Below are 16,970 nucleotides of genomic sequence, written 5' to 3' on the forward strand. Positions count from 1 at the left end.
TATACTGTGTCCCATAGAGGTTATACTAACATTTCATATCCATGCCAAAATCTATGTTTTTTTTTTTTTTTTTTTAATGGTCATCTGGCTGGGGTAAGGTGTTATGGTGGTATCTCACTGTGATTTTAATTTGCATTTCCCTGATAATTAGTGATATTAAACATTTTTTAATGTTTGTTGGCCACTTGTATATCTTTTTTGAGAGATGTCTATTCACGTCATTTGCCCACTTTTTAATAGGATTATTTCTTGATTTTCTTGCTAATTTGAGTTCCTGGTAGATTATGAATATTAGTCCTTTGTTGCATGAATAATTTGCAGATATTTTCTCTCATTCTGTAGGTTGTCTATTCTGATGATCATTTATTTTGCTGTGCAGAAACTTTTTAGTTTAATTAGGTCCTATTTATTTAGTTTTGTTTTTGTTCAATTTGGTTTTAGGGTCTTGATCATAAATTGTTTGCCTAGGCCAATGTCCAGAAGAGTTTTTCTTCATAGAATTTTTATGATTTCAGATTTTAAATTCTTTAATTCAGCTTGAGTTAATTTTTGTATATTGTGAGAGATAAGGATCTAGTTTCATTCATCTACATGTGGCTATTCAATTTCCTCAGCACCATTTATTGAATAAAGTGTCCTTTCTCCAATTTATGTTTTTGTATGTTTTGTCAAAGATCAGTTGGTTTTAAGTATTTGGCTTTATTTCTTGGTTCTGTATTCTATTCCACTGGTCTATGTATCTACCTTTATACCAATACCATGTCGTTTTGCTTACTATAGCCTTGTGGTATAGTTTGAAGCTAGGTAATGTGATGCTGTAGATTTGTTTCTTTTTGTTTAGGATTCTTTTGGTTATTTGGGTTCTTTTTTGGTTCCAAATGAATTTTAGGATATTTTGTTCTACTTCTGTGAAAAATCTTGGTGTTTTGATAGGAATTGCATTAAATCAGTAGATTGCTTGAAGGAGACATAAAGTCATTCTCAGACAAGCAAATGATGGGGAAAGTTGACACTACTAGACTAGCCCTACAAGACATGCTAAAAGGAATTCTAAATCTTGAAACAATAGATCTATACATATCAGAATAGAAACTCCTGAAAGCATAAAATTTACTGGGCTTATAAAACAATAATATAAGGAAGGAAACAAAACCACTAGGAAACAATAAACACCATGACAGAAACAGTACCTCACATCTCAGTATTAACATTGAATATAAATAGTCTCAGTGCTCCACTTAAGAAATATACAACATCAAAATGGATAAAAAATAAAAAAACCAAATATCTACTCTCTTCGATAATAGAAGTTTCTTGACAAAGAAACATTGCCAAGTGTGTACCTAAGCAGAAAAGAAATAACATTTTTTAATTATTATTTATTTATTTATTTATTTTAACTTTTATTTTACGTTCAGGGGTACATTTGCTGGTTTATTCTCTAGGTAAACTTGTGTCATGGGGGTTTGTTGTACAGATTATTTTGTCACCCAGGTATTAAGCCTAGTACATATGAGTTATTTTTCCTGATCCTCTTCCTCTTCCCAAGCTTCTCCCTCAAGTAGGCCCAAGTGTCTGTTGTTCTCTTCTATGTGTCCGTTGTTCTCATCATTTATCTTCCACTTATAAGGAGAACATGTGGTATTTGGTTTTCTGTTCCTGCATTAGTTTGTGAAGGATAATGACTTCTAGCTCCATCCATGTTCCTGCAAAGAATATGATCTCATTCTTTTTGATGGCTGCATAGCATTCCATGGTGTATATGTACCACATTTTCTTTATCCAGTCTATCATTGATGGGCATTTAGGTTGATTCCATGTCTTTGCTATTGTGCGTAGTGCTGCATTGAACACACATGTGCACATGTCCTTGTAAGAGAATTATTTATATTCATTTGGTATATACCCAGTAATGAGATTGCTGGGTCAAATAGTTCTTCTTTTATCACTTTGAGAAGTTACCACACTGCTTTCTGCATTGGATGAACTAATTTACACTCCACCGACAGTATATAAGGATTCATCTTTCTCCACAATCTTGCCAACACCGTAACTTTTTGACTTTTTAATAATATTCATTCTGACTGGTATGAGATGGTATTTCATTGTTGGTTTGATTTGCATTTCTCTAATGATCAGTGATGTTGAACTGTTTTTCACATGCTTGTTGGCAGCATGTATGTCTTTTGAAAAGTGTCTGTTTTTTGTCCTTTGCCCACTTTTTAATGGGGTTGTTTTTTTCTTGTAAATTTGTTTCTTATTGATACTGGATATTAGACCTTTGTCAGATATATAGTTTGCAAAATTTTTCTCCTATTCTGTCAGTTGTCTGTTTACTCTGTTTATAGTTTCCTTTGTTGTGCATAAGCTATTTAGTTTAATTAGACCCCATTTGTCAATTTTTGCTTCTGTTGCAATTGCTTTTGGCACCTTCATTGTGAAATCTTTGCCTGTGCCTATGTCCTGAATGGTATTACCTAGGTTGTCTTCCAGGGTTTTTTATAGTTTTGGGTTTTATGTTTAAGTCTTTAATCCATCTTGAGTTGATTTTTAATATGCTGTAAGTAAAGGGTCCAGTTTCAATCTTCTGCATATGGCTAGCTAGTTATCAAAGCACCATTTATTGATTAGGGAGTCCTTTCCCCATTGCTTGCTTTTGTCAGCTTTGTCAAAGACTGGATAGTTTAGATGTGTGGCCTTATTTCTGGGCCCTCTATTCTGTTCCATTTGTATGGTCCCTGTTTTTGTACCACTACCATGCTGTTTTGGTTACTGCAGCCCTGCAGTATAGCTTGAAGTCTGGTAGTGTGATGCCTTAAGCTTTTCAGAAAAGGGTTTCAATAAAATTCAGCATCCCTTCACGTTAACAACTCTCAATAAATTCGGTATAAAAGGAAAATACCTCAAAATAGAATAGTCATCTGTGACAAACCCATAGACAGCATCATACTCAATGGACAAAAGCTGGAAGCATTCCCCTTGCAAACTAACACATGAAAAGGTTGTCCTCTCTCACCACTCCTATTCAGCATACTATTGGAAATCCTGGACAGGCCAATTGGGCAAGAAAAAGAAATAAAATGTATCCAAATAGGAAAAGAGGAATTCAAACTATCACTATTTGCAGACAACATGATCTAGAAAAACCCATAGTCTCAGCCTGAGAGCTCTTTCAGCTGATACCCAACTTTAGCAAAGTCTCAGAATATAAACTCATTGTACAAAAATCACTAGCATTCCTATACGCTAACAGCAGTGAAGCAGACAGCCAGACCAGGAACTCAATTCCATTCACAATTGCCACAAAAAGAATAAAATTCCTAGGAATACAGCTAATCAGGGAGATGAAAGATCTCTACAAGGAAAACTACAAACCACTGCTCAAAGAAATTAGAGATGACAAAAACAAATGGAAAAACAGTCCATGCTCATGGATAGGAAGAATCAATACCATTAAATGACCTTACTACCCAAAGCAATTTATAGATTCAATGTTATTTCTTTCCAACTAACAATGACATTCCTAACAGAATTAGAAAAAACTTAAAAGTCATATGGAGCCCAAATAAAATAAATAAAGGAGCCCAAATAGCCAAGGCAGTCCTAAGCATATTTTTTATTATTTTTTATTTTTAATTGTTGCTGGTTTTGTTTTGAGGACATCTGGCCCTGAATTGGTCAGTAATTGACAGTCATTATGTATCTAAATACATTTGTCTCTTTAGACTTTAATTATGTGAGCGAACAGGTTGGAGTGAGCCTTTAACATTTCTTCTAATTCAATTATTTGGTTACTATTTTATTTTAATATTGTAATAGAACCTCCCATATTCTATCTCTTTTATGATTTTCATCTCTTAAATATTTCCCCTATGTAGTTTTCTAATTTTCTCCTTCTTTTTCTTCATGGAGAAACTTCTGAAAGAATAAATTTTATGTGTTTTTCTACATCTAAAACTCCCATTCACTGACACATCAACTCTCTAATATGGCTTCTTCTCTTGTTCCTTAGCTGAAATTACTACTTTTTCATTCACCTAGGACCTTTGCATTACTAAACCAAGATAAACTTATGAGTTCTTATCTCAGTTAAACCCATTGCAGGACATGACCTTGTGGAAGACTTTCTGTTTTATCATGTTCTCTCTATCATAGTCTTCCATGACAGTACCATCTTCTTTTTATTTTTTCCTACTTCTTTAGGTACTCTGGCTTTTTTCTTTCTCTACCCTTTTCTTTGGTACTGGTATTCTCCAGTTTCATCTTCAACTCTTACTTTACTCAGTCCTGCAAAATTTTATGTTTACATCTGAATAAGTTAATAGCTATAAATTCAATTACCACTTATCCTTATGTTTCTAAATCTCTATCACTAAATCAAATTTTTCTTAGGTTCTGCTTTACTGTGGTAAAGCATATTGAATATTTATCTGAATATCCAACAGAGAGCTAAAATTTAACAAATACAAAAAATAATTTTAGTTATCTACTCTCCAAATGTGTTTCTCCCACTGTGTTCTTTATCCTTGCATGTTGCACTAGTTATTTAGTTGGCTGTCTTTAAATTATCCTCAGTTTTGCTTACAGATTTTTTTTCTTTGTGTGTGTATGTTGCAGACATTTAAAATCTGCTCTCAACACATGTCTATGGGTGGTGATAGATGTGTTAATTAATTCAATTTTGTAAGTATTACACAATGCATAAATGTATCAAATTATCAAATTGCAATCTTGAATGTATACACTGTTTGTTTGTCAATTATACCTCATTAAAGATGGAAAAATTATCAAACTATTTTTATACTTATTATAATATCTTGCGGGGTGGGGGGACCAGCCCCTTGATTTTTTGTAGGTATATATTAATAATCTAATAGCTTGCTGACTGGTCTCTTGTTTTCCACTCCAAGCTTTGTTTAAAATATTGGCATAGCTTGAGCTTTATAAAGCAATAAACTTATTCGAGTGCTTGTCCCATTGGAATCCTTCAATGTCTTCTCTTTGCTATTAAGATATAGTCAGAATTACTTAACATGGGGTAAAAACCCTTTCAGATTTGCTCCTGTCCATCTTTTCTGACTACCCCACCACAGAGCTCTCTCTGGTGCGTGAGTCTTTGGAGTCTGTGAAAAACCTCCTGAGTCCCATTTCCTAGAAAAGTATTTCATATCCAAAATATTTTCATCTAATCACCAAGAAATGTAGGCAAATTTTTTTTGAAAGAAGAAAAGAAATGGTGGGAAGATGTTAATTATATAAGTCTTTTTAAATTGAAGGATAGCTTATAAAGTTTAATCAAGGTAATACAGAATTATATTTTCTCAACTATATAGAGTAATGCCGTCATCTAAGAATCAGAAACCTAAATTCTCATCTTGAATCTCTTATTAATTAGTTGTGTGACTTTCAACAAATTACATAACTTTTCAGGGACTCAGTTTCTTACCTGTAAAATAATTTTGTAGTGTTGTTAGATTATTTCTCCAGCCTCTTCTAGTTCTGACTTTCTATGCACCCTGGTACTGTTCATGGTAGTGATTTAATGAGACACATTAACTTTTCAGGCCTCTAAGGAACAATTTCCTTAGCACTCGAACATAGTGTTTCACCCTAGTGTCCGTCCTATATCTAAGTATGTTTTGCCCCAGGGAAAATAGGCTCAGAGTGCTGCGATGACAGAGAATATTTTCTCGTTTCCTTTGGTATTATATAAAAGGGAAAAATAGTGTCATAACTCTGGTGGATTTATTTCTTGCTAACTAGAAAGCTAAGAAATGCTTGAAAATATATCCCCAATGTCACTGATTAGAACGTCCTGTGGAAACAAATTAATTTTTTCTAAATGACTTCTGAAAACTTGTGAAGGGCAAAGAACAGGTGAATGCAGGTGTCCAATGAGTCATTTTACAATTTTAGGATGAAACTGACCACCTTGTATGATATTTGTGGAGCACACAGTACAACATGATTTTTCCCCAACTATGAGCAAAGTAACTCTTAATAATTTAGAAAAGGGAGGGATAACATTCTTAAAAATTATAGGTCCATTTAAATAACTAAATGTGCTATAAAGATATAGGCCAAGATTTTGGCAACAAGACTTGAATGATTTATGGATAAGTTAATACACATAGACCAATTTGGATTTATGAGGCATGATATAATTAAGACAATTTGAAAAAGAATTTTATGTTAGTGCAAATTGATAACGATACCGACTCCAGTGTTTGCAAATTCTGATAATGTCCAGAATGTATGTAATAGAATGAAATAAAAATAGCCAAGCAAATATATTAAATCATGTAAGTTTATAAGAATCTTGTTTTTGAAGATGATACTATTATTATAGCAAAATAGTTTGGATGTTCGTGGCATGATACATTCAATTTAGAGAATGCAAAGAATCAATGAAATGTTGCCTCATTTTGGGGGCATAGATATATGATTGAGACAATGGCTTTTTTGTTCTTGTAGATTGGCTACATGTTGATAATCACTATTAAGCAGTTTGTTCTTATTTTGCTCTTTTTAAATCTTATATTTTGTAGTTAGAATGACTTGAATCACTCATATGATATGTTTTATATAATACATTCTTAATCACGGGGATTTGAACTAATTTGAGTCACAAATTTAAAATACTGATAGTAATATGTTCATACCAAGCCTAAATAAGTTTTGAATAAGATGCACATAATCTTTTTGACTGAAGAAACTAATATTTGAAATTTTATAACGTGAAAATTTTTGAAACATTTCTACTCAGTAGAGTGGTGAATTAGACCCTCAGAAGAGTCTTCCTTTTACAAAACAACCAGATCTTGGATAGAAATAAGAAATAAGGGAAGTCCTTAAGGACCTAAACAAGCAAACAGTAAATCTATGAGTTGAAATCTGAGCAGGAAGCAGTGAATAATCAGCTAACCTGAAAGCTGTTTGTCTGAGAAACAAATTCCCATACCAACCCTTGGATCAAAGACTATTATGAGAGTGTATCACAGCGTGCAGGCCAAACCAAGCTTCCCTTTAAGTGAGGGCCTTTGAGTAGTTACCAGAATCTCTTGGGTCATACCAGAAGCAAACATAAATCCTCTGTAGCTTAAATCTTTTCACATTTAGGCCCTTAGATTCCCACAGAGGAAGATCAAGAAAAGAAATGCTCATAATCAGAGATCACAAAACATAACAAGGCAAAAGGTTGAGCATCATCATAGAGACAAAGAACATTGGGTATTGTATTAATCATTTACAGAATTAAAATAAAAACTAGGTGTAGCATGTAAAAAAATAAAAAATGAAATCACAACAGTAATCTACCAACAATAATTAGCAGATTTAAAATGAAACCTATAATTGAGAATTAAAAACTTAGCAGATAATTTAAACCAAGACTAGACACAACTGAAGAATAAATCAGTGGTCAGAAAATCATATAAGAGAGACAAAGAGAGAGAGACTAATTTAGACTTCCAGAGAGAGTCAAAGAAAGAAACTGACTTAGAGTATAGAATGAGAAGCTCTAACATATGTCTAATAAGACTTCCAGAATCTGGGACTAAAGGAAAAATGAGATGAGATATATGAAGAGATATTTCTATAAATTGTCCAAAACTGATGAAATGCATGAGTCTACAGATAAAAGAAAGTACAAAGTATATTAGGACAGACACCATCCCCACCCCCCACACACAAAGTTAGATACTTTAGTAAAACTACTGAATATCAAGACAAAGAAGAAATCTTTTAAGCCACCAGACAAAACATAAAAATAAAGAAAATTGTACTAATGCATTTTTCATACCAGCAACTGTGAAAGCCAAAACAGTGAAATAATATTTTCAATGCTGAAAGAAAACAACTGTCAAATGAGACTTGTATTAACCAGAAAATCATCTTTCAAATATGATGGGCTTATTAATCTTTACCAGTTAAATAAACTCTGAGTAAATTTACCAAAGAACCTTCATTATCTCATAGAAAGGAAAATGACTGTGTAAAGAAACTCAGATGCAAATAGGGATGGTCACATCAGATATTGCTAAACATAAAAAAAAGTGTCACGTGTATGAATTAATAGTTATATTAATGAAATAATAATGTCAAAATTGTAGACTATAACTAAATGAAATAGGGAGATAGATAACAATGCTATGCAAATGAAGTTATTGTGGTTGAAGTAAAATATTGTAAAATCCTGATTTTTCTGGGAAAAAGTTGTGATATTGATTATTTCTAGATTTCATTAATTCGATCCCATGTTTAAAGATAACTATTAAAAGAAAATATAGGCTGAGTATTGAGTGATGGCTCATGCCCATAATCCCAACACTTCAAGAGGCTGAGTCAGGAGGATTACTTGAGCCCAGGAGTCTGAGGCCAGCCTGGGCAATGTGCAAAATCCTGACTCTATAAAAAATACAAAACATAGCTGAACATGGTGCTGCCTGCATGTAGGCCCAGCTACACATGAGGCTGAGTTTGGAGGACTGACTGAGCCCAATGAGTTAGACTACACTGAGTCAAGATCAGATCCCTGCACTCCAGCCTGGGTGACAAAGAAAGACCCTATTTAAAAAAATAAAGAAAAGAAAAAAATATATAATTAGCATATGTAACGTCCAAATAGTGAGGAAAATGGGCTAGGAAAACATGACAACTAAACAAAAACTAAATCATCTTTTAAAAAGTAATCAATATCATGAAAATGGCCATACTGCCCAAGGTAATTTATAGATTCAATGCCATCCCCATCAAGTTATCAATGACTTTCTTCACAGAATTGGAAAGAACTACTTTAAAGTTCATATGGAACCAAAAAAGAGCCCGCATTGCCAAGTCAATCCTAAGACAAAAGAACAAAGCTGGAGGCATCATGCTACCTGACTTCATACTATACTACAAGGCTACGGTAACCAAAACAGCATGGTACTGGAACCAAAACAGAGATATAGACCAATGGAACAGAACAGAGCCCTCAGAAATAATGCCGCATATCTACAACTATCTGATCTTTGACAGACCTCATAAAAACAAGCAATGGGGAAAGGATTCCCTAATTAACAAATGGTGCTGGGAAAACTAGATAACCATATGTAGAAAGCTGAAACTGGACCCCTTCCTTACACCTTATACAAAAACTAATTCAAGATGGATTAAAGACTTATATGTTAGACCTAAAACCATAAAAACCCTGGAAGAAAACCTAGGCAATACCATTCAGGACATAGGCATGGGCAAGGACTTCATGTCTAAAACACCAAAAGCAATGGCAACAAAAGCCAAAATTGACAAATGGGATCTAATTAAACTAAAGAGCTTCTGCACAGCAAAAGAAACCACCATGAGAATGAACAGGCAACCTAGAGAATGGGAGAAAATTTTTGCAACCTACTCATCTGACAAAGGGCTAATATCCAGAATCTACAATGAACTCAAACAAATTTACAAGAAAAAAACAACCCCATCAAAAAGTGGGTGAAGGATATGAACAGACACTTCTCAAAAGAAGACATTTATGCAGCCAAAAAACACATGAAAAAATGCTCATCATCACTGGCCATCAGAGAAATGCAAATCAAAACCACAATGAGATACCATCTCACACCAGTTATAATGGCGATCATTAAAAAGTCAGGAAAAAACAAGTGCTGGAGAGGATGTGGAGAAATAGGAACACTTTTACACTGTTGGAGGGACTGTAAACTAATTCAACCATTGTGGAAGTCAGTGTGGCGATTCCTCAGAGATCTAGAACTGGAAATACCATTTGACTCAGCCATCCCATTACTGGGTATATACCCAAAGGATTATAAATCATGCTCCTGTGAAGACACATGCACACGTATGTTTATTGTGGCACTATTCACAATAGCAAAGTCTTGGAACCAACCCTAATGTCCAACAATGATAGACTGGATTAAGAAAATGTGGCACATATACACCATGGAGTACTATGCAGCCATAAAAAATGACGAGTTCATGTCTTTTGTAGGGACATGGATGAAGCTGGAAAGCATCATTCTCAGCAAACTATCGCAAGGACAAAAAACCAAACACCACATGTTCTCACTCATAGGTGGGAACTGAACAATGAGAACACATGGACAGAGGAAGGGGAACATCACACACCCGGGGCCTGTTGTAGGGTGCGGGGAGGGAGAAGGGATGGCATTAGGAGATATACCTAATGTTAAATGATGAGTTAATGGGTGCAGCAAACCAACATGGCACATGTATACATATGTAACAAACCTGCACATTGTGCACATGTACCCTAAAACTTAAAGTATAATAATAAAAAAAAGTAGCTGCAAGGAAAGAGGAAAAGTAATCATAGAAAAAGTGAGAAAATAGAAAAAAAATTGAATGGTGAAAATAGGTCCAAATATTTCAGTCATCCAATGGCTAAAAAATGTTAATGAACTAAGTAAGTCAATTAAAATATGAAGCTTATCAGATGGTATAAGTACAAACTAATAACAAATAAATCACCACCAAAGCAAACTCCAAGTAAGGGAAATTTACAAGTAAAGGTAAGGACACTGAGAAATGAAATAATAGAAAACGTTATCACAAAGTTGTGAACTAAAATTATTTTGGTGTCATTACAGAAATCAGTCAAAATGATTTTTAAAGTGAAAAAGTGTCTTTAAAAACAAAAGGAATATCAACATAAAGAGAAAACAACTTGAGACTTATTTGTATATCATAAATTAGCGTCAAAATATGTTATATTAGTATAAAAACTGTATGAATCATAGCATATAACTAAGAAATCTCCAACCTACTAAAAGATTTCAGAATGCCTTTTACTTTTGTTTGATAGAATAAGAGAAAAAAAAGACAGGAGGAAAGTGAAAAGATTTGAGCAATATTAGCATACAAACTGTAACCTGCACCAAGATTACTCTTTCTAAGATACGTAAATCGTTCATCAAATTATTTACATAATAAAATCTAAACACATTTCAAAGAATAGATATCATACCAATTATTCTCAACCTTCTAAACATTTAGATTAGAAATAAATAACAATAAAACAAATGTAAAATTATCATTATTTAACAAGACTTTTACTGCACTCGTCATGTTTCTAGGCAATAAAGATAACACAGTGAACAAGACAAAGAAAAGCAAAGTCTTTACTCTCATGGAGCTTACATTCTATTGGAAGGACATACAGTGAAAAAGATAAATAAGAAAAATTTCTAATAAGACAGCAAAAAATGCTAGAGAGAAATATTCAGTGGGGATGAAAAATAAGAAATGAATGTGGGTTGGGATGGTACAACCTCTAATATTAGACAACATGGATCAGGAAGTCCCCACTAAGAAAGTGACTTTAGAGGTGAGATTAGATGGAAGTGAGAGTGAGCTGTGTGGCTCTTTGAAGAGCATTCCAGGCCTTGGGAACAAGTATAAGTGTCTTAAGGCAAGAGTCCCCTTGTATGTTTCAATAATAGTCAAGTCCTGGTGTGACTTAAGCAGAATAACTAAAGGGGAATCAAGTTGGGATGAAATAAAAAAAGACTGGGCAATGGTAGAATGTGTGTAGGCTTTGTAGGCCACTGCAAAGTCCTTGGGTTTATGTTGAGTAAGACAAGAATCATAATACTATTTAACTATTTTAAAGATCATTCTTGCTACTGTTTTGAGTGTATTAATAGATTATCATGCAAAGACAGAAACACAGATCTGCAAAGAAGAAACAGGGATGCCAATTAGAAGTTGCCTGCATGGTTCTTTCAAGAGGCCAATCTTTCCAAGTCATTCTGCAATGCCACCTCTACCATTTATCTACTCTTTAAATGTGTGGATTGTTGCTGCACTTTCTATTCAGTTTCATTATTGAATTTATCTGGATTTGTGTTACACTGTATGATACTGTCTAAATTATCAGAGCTGTTATGGTAATTGTTTAATGAGGCAAATGCTTGCTGACTCCCTATCTACGCTCCCTCTTAGAAAGTGTCCTATGTATTCTGGAATCTTTCTTTACGCCTGATGCTGATTACTTATTCTAAGCCAATAATTTACCTTTCAACCACATTGTCATTGCCATTTAATATTACATCTGACAGTTAATTCAACAAATACCTATTAGATATCTATCATATGTGTTGACATGAGCTATATTTGGGGCTGTAGCACTGAACCATGATGTTATGGCTCCTAACTTAGAAGAGCTTATAGTCTTATTCTGGATTTCTTTTACCATCCTCAAAGACACCAAGCAATATACATTTTTTAAATGTAGAGTTCAAAATTGAAGAAGAAAATATAACCATCTTCCCTCAGATTTTGAGAGATGTAAACTGACACTGATCCTAAAGAGTTTGCATCTGAGTGTAACTGATTTCCAGCCAATTACCAATATGTGTTTAAAGCGTGGAAGGTCTGCACATCTGTATGTTTATTTCATATTGGTGAAACTCTGGAAAGTTGGTAAAAATCTGTTAAAGCAAAATTAGAATGCCTGACCCTCAGGGTAAGCAGAAAAGGTGTTATTATCATATAATACATGTGCTTGTAAGAAGTTCTTGGCCTTCTAAATAATCACCATCCTGCAATGATGGCTAAATTATACTCATTAGATAATTAAATCTTTAGGTAACAGAATTATCAACTGCTATAATGCAGCTAACTCTGAACTCTTGCATTATTGATGACAGTAGGGTAGAGAGTATTTTAATTAGGTAAAGTAAGATGTTTAGAGGATTATGTAATTTATCAGTTACCTTCCAAAATGACAACCCGCCAACTGAGAAAAAAATTCAAAATAAAATAGGATTAAGAAAATGTCTAGAAATTATTCCCTTTGAAGCCAGGTGACAAATAAAATTGGGGAGAGAGAGGACCGATGGAAATAAATGACAAATCAGGACTCTCATTTTCTTTTTTAAAAATTTTATGAGTACGTTGTAGGTGTATATATTTATGTGGTACAAGAGATGTTTTGACACAGGCATACAATGAACATGCACACTTTCATCTGCCTATCTCATTCCTGCTGTTTGAACTTATCTTGTGAAATTATGGAGGGTCTTGTTCTCAAAAGCTTTGCCAAACTGGGCAACACTGCACCTGAAGAAAGTAATGAAAACCAGAGAGCACCTAAACTAGAAGAGTGCAGGTGAGATAGCAAAGACTTGTCAAGAGATAATAAGGTTTTCTTAATGTTTTCTAGACAGGAGTTACCTTCAAATATAGCAACAAAAGACACTAAGTTCTAACTGAGGAAAATATTAGAAGACAAGAAGTGCTGTGTAGTTCCGTATTCAACACCAGTGGGAATGACCCGTTGGAATGAAGTGACAGAGAAGGTAATGGAGTTAAGTTCCAGTTAAAATGGAACAAGACGATCATCAATTGGATGGCAGTTGCTGTTATCTGTTCCAGAGCAAATTTTTGAAGTTTTCTTTTGCATCCGTAAGCAGGTATCATAGGGCATCGGCAGACCCAGCTCCCAATGACCACTGCTAAAGGAAATTCTCCATATGTAGCTGAACTCAGACAAATTTACTTCATACTTTACAAAAATGCGTAGAAGATAGAAAAAGTGAGCAGAAGGAAGCCATTTTAATACTCTTCTGGTTGAGAACAACTTCTGTTTTAATGCTAAGGTTTGTGAGGCTTACATAAAATAAAAATATATTCAATTTTTATAATAAGATCCCTGTCTTAGCTACCTAAGTATATATCAAGGGTCCTAGATGGCATAGACCTTGATGTTTGACCAGTAGTAAATTTTGCTGTTTCAGGAAAAAAAGGTAGAAATTTATTTTTATTTTTCTTCCTTTTCTTTCTTTTTCCCCTCTTTTATTCATCAGACAGATTTAGATCACAGATGAAGTACAGAAAGGACATAACATAAGGAACTTAAATGGAACAAGTAATGTCTAGCATCAGAACACATGGTTGAGTCTGTGATGTTTTCATTCTTTTAAATTTTAAATTCAATCCCAATTTGAAAAAAGAAAAATGCTTCTGAAAGTTTATGTACCTGACTCTTCATTCTCCCTTGTTTTTATTATTTTCTAAATAAGACCATCTTTTAAGTGATTTTAAGGGGTACTTATGTTCCTTTATGGAAGAATAAATCAAGGATGTTTAACATCATAATTGTCCAGAAGGCTGATGTTGATCACATTTATTACACTGTTAAGGTAATGCTGAATTTCTAAATCAGATGCTGATTATTATTTTCCACATGACTTTATCATCTGAAAATAATTACTATTGCCTTTTAATTAGATTTATTGCCAAATAAATGAAGTATCTTCCTGAGTTTTAAGCCATGTGTTCTTTCTTTGAACTGTTTATGAAACAGAATGGTAGTTAATATACATGGTGTTTCCTCAAAACAATTTTGTTTACCACAGAACAAATGAAATATCCACAAGACAGCTTCACTTTTACTACTTCATCTGGTTTCCCTGAATAAATTGTGTGCAGTAGTATTATGCAAACGAATGGAAATACTATTCTGCTTATGCAAAAATAATTTTATATTATATGTTCATTTGTATGTTTGATAGAAAAAAATTGAAATGCTTCTTAATATTCATTATTTTTATTTTTTCCACGTTTCATGTAACTCCAATATTTTAAAACAAAAATAGTTTACAAGGTTCACATAACTTTCAGTATAAAGTTAAGTTTATACAGCTGTCTTCATTCAGCCTGGAGAATATTATGATTTTTTAAATTACTTATTCTCATAGCAATTTATGTTGGGTATATGACCTTGGTAAGCTAAGATAATATGAAATAGCCACAAAATGGCAAATGAATTACAGTATGAAAGGTCATTTGTAAAATTTCTGACAGTTTAGAACATTAGAAGGTCAAAAATCAATGGCACATTGTCCTGTGCTGGAAAACGTCTTGATCTAATCAAGACATTGTGTAGGCTTTTATAATCCAAAATAATTGTACTGTCTGTAAAATCAGACATTCAGATGTATAGCTACCATTTTAGTAAGAAATGAGTCAAAGATTAAAAAGAGGTTGCATTTATCTCTTTGTTTTCTTTTTTTTTTCTTTTTTTGAGACGGAGTCTGGCTCTGTCGCCCAGGCTGGAGTGCAGTGGCGCTATCTCGGCTCACTGCAAGCTCCGCCTCCCAGTTTCACGCCATTCTCCTGCCTCAGCCTCCTGAGTAGCTGGGACTACAGGGACCCGCCACCACACCTGGCTAACTTTTTGTATTTTGAGTAGAGACGGGGTTTCACCAGGATGGTCTCGATCTCTGACCTTGTGATCCGCCCGCCTCGGCCTCCCAAAGTGCTGGGATTACAGGTGTGATCCACCGCGCCCGGCCCTACCTCTATTTTCTTACAAGCAAAGATAACTTTCCAATGCAGACATTTTCTCCTTGTATTTACAGTTTAATGTTATATTTGTACAATTGATGTATATTTTAATCATTTAGGAAATGCCTGTCAAAATGAATAACAACATACACGTATAACAACTGTAATTTCAAGGATAATCTGTACTCGAGATTCAGGTTTTTATTATCTCTCATTTAATGCAAATTTAATATGGTGTCTGTGAGGGATCATTTTGATTAGTGTAACCACTTATATTCCCCTAAATACCTTTATTTTAAGTTGCTTTATTTCAAACATAAAAAATTCCAGCAGTTTGGGAGGTCGAGGTGGGCAGATCACCTGAGGTCAGGAGTTCAAGACCAGCCTGGCCAACATGGTGAAACCCTGTCTCTACTAAAAATACAAAAAATTAGCTGGGCGTGGTGGCAGGTGCTTGTAATCCTAGCTACTTGGGAAGCTGAGGTAGGAGAATCACTTGAACCCGGGAGGCAGAGGTTGCAGTGAGCCGAGATCGTGCCATTGCAATCCAGCCTGGGCAACAAGAGTGATACTCCGTCTCTAATAATAATAATAATAGTAATTATTATTATTATTATAATTTTTTTCTCTTCATCTTTTCATCCAGGAAGCAAAAGAATTTTAGGGTAAAAAACCATCATTGGATAGCCAGTTTAATAATATTAACTATATTCTTGTATGTGAAAACCAGGAGTTAATTTTTTAAGAGATTATATATTGAAAAGTATTAGAAATTGGAGCCAATAACCATGACTTTTAATTCTAATTCTGCCACATTCTAGCATTGTGGGAACAGCAAATCATTCGTTGAATTTATTTTTTTTAATTTGTAAGAATTAAAAAATAGCCTCACTAAAAACTCACATATTTTTGTAAGGAATAAATGAAGTATGTATTCAGACATAGTAATGAACCACAAAATGCCATGTACATCTATGTTAATACATGGACCAAAAGATAAAGCACTCTTGATTATTTAGAAATTAGACAAATTAGATATCATTTTACTCTGAGAACTACATAATCAAATCAGCATATTGCAGCAGAGCTAAGTGAAGTCATCAAACAGACACAAGGACTCCTTTTAGTCAAGAGAAAACCAAGTAAAAAATAATAACATAAAATAATTAAAAATAACATGGTAAAAAATCTTATTCTAAAAGGGTGTTGATAGTAAAAGACATTTTAAAAATCCAGTTATCAACTGTAAAACCCCATTTGACTCCAGGTTGATAGTTTACCATGACCTTTAAATTCAGTCAGAATTTAATTAAAACTGATTTCACTTTTATATACCATGGGAGCTCAATTTCCTTCCCCAGATCTCCAGGATTTCTTGGGAGGAAGAGGGCTATTCCAGGTATTTGTAAGTCTGAGTTCTCAATTCTTCTTGTGCTGCTTTTACCATCCTTCTTTATTGCTAAAAGGCCCTTCTTTAGTTTCTGCACCTTCCTATGGAACTACCCAGATGAGAATGAGAGCCTAATAATTTATTATAGATGTATATAATTATATACATATATATACAATTTATATATAATTTATTATATATGCATATAAATATATACATATAATTATATATAATTTATATATTAAAATTAAAATTATATAAATAATTT

This window comes from Hylobates moloch, unplaced genomic scaffold (genome assembly GCF_009828535.3).
Source record: "Hylobates moloch isolate HMO894 unplaced genomic scaffold, HMol_V3 SCAFFOLD_1, whole genome shotgun sequence".
Lineage (NCBI taxonomy): Eukaryota > Metazoa > Chordata > Mammalia > Primates > Hylobatidae > Hylobates > Hylobates moloch.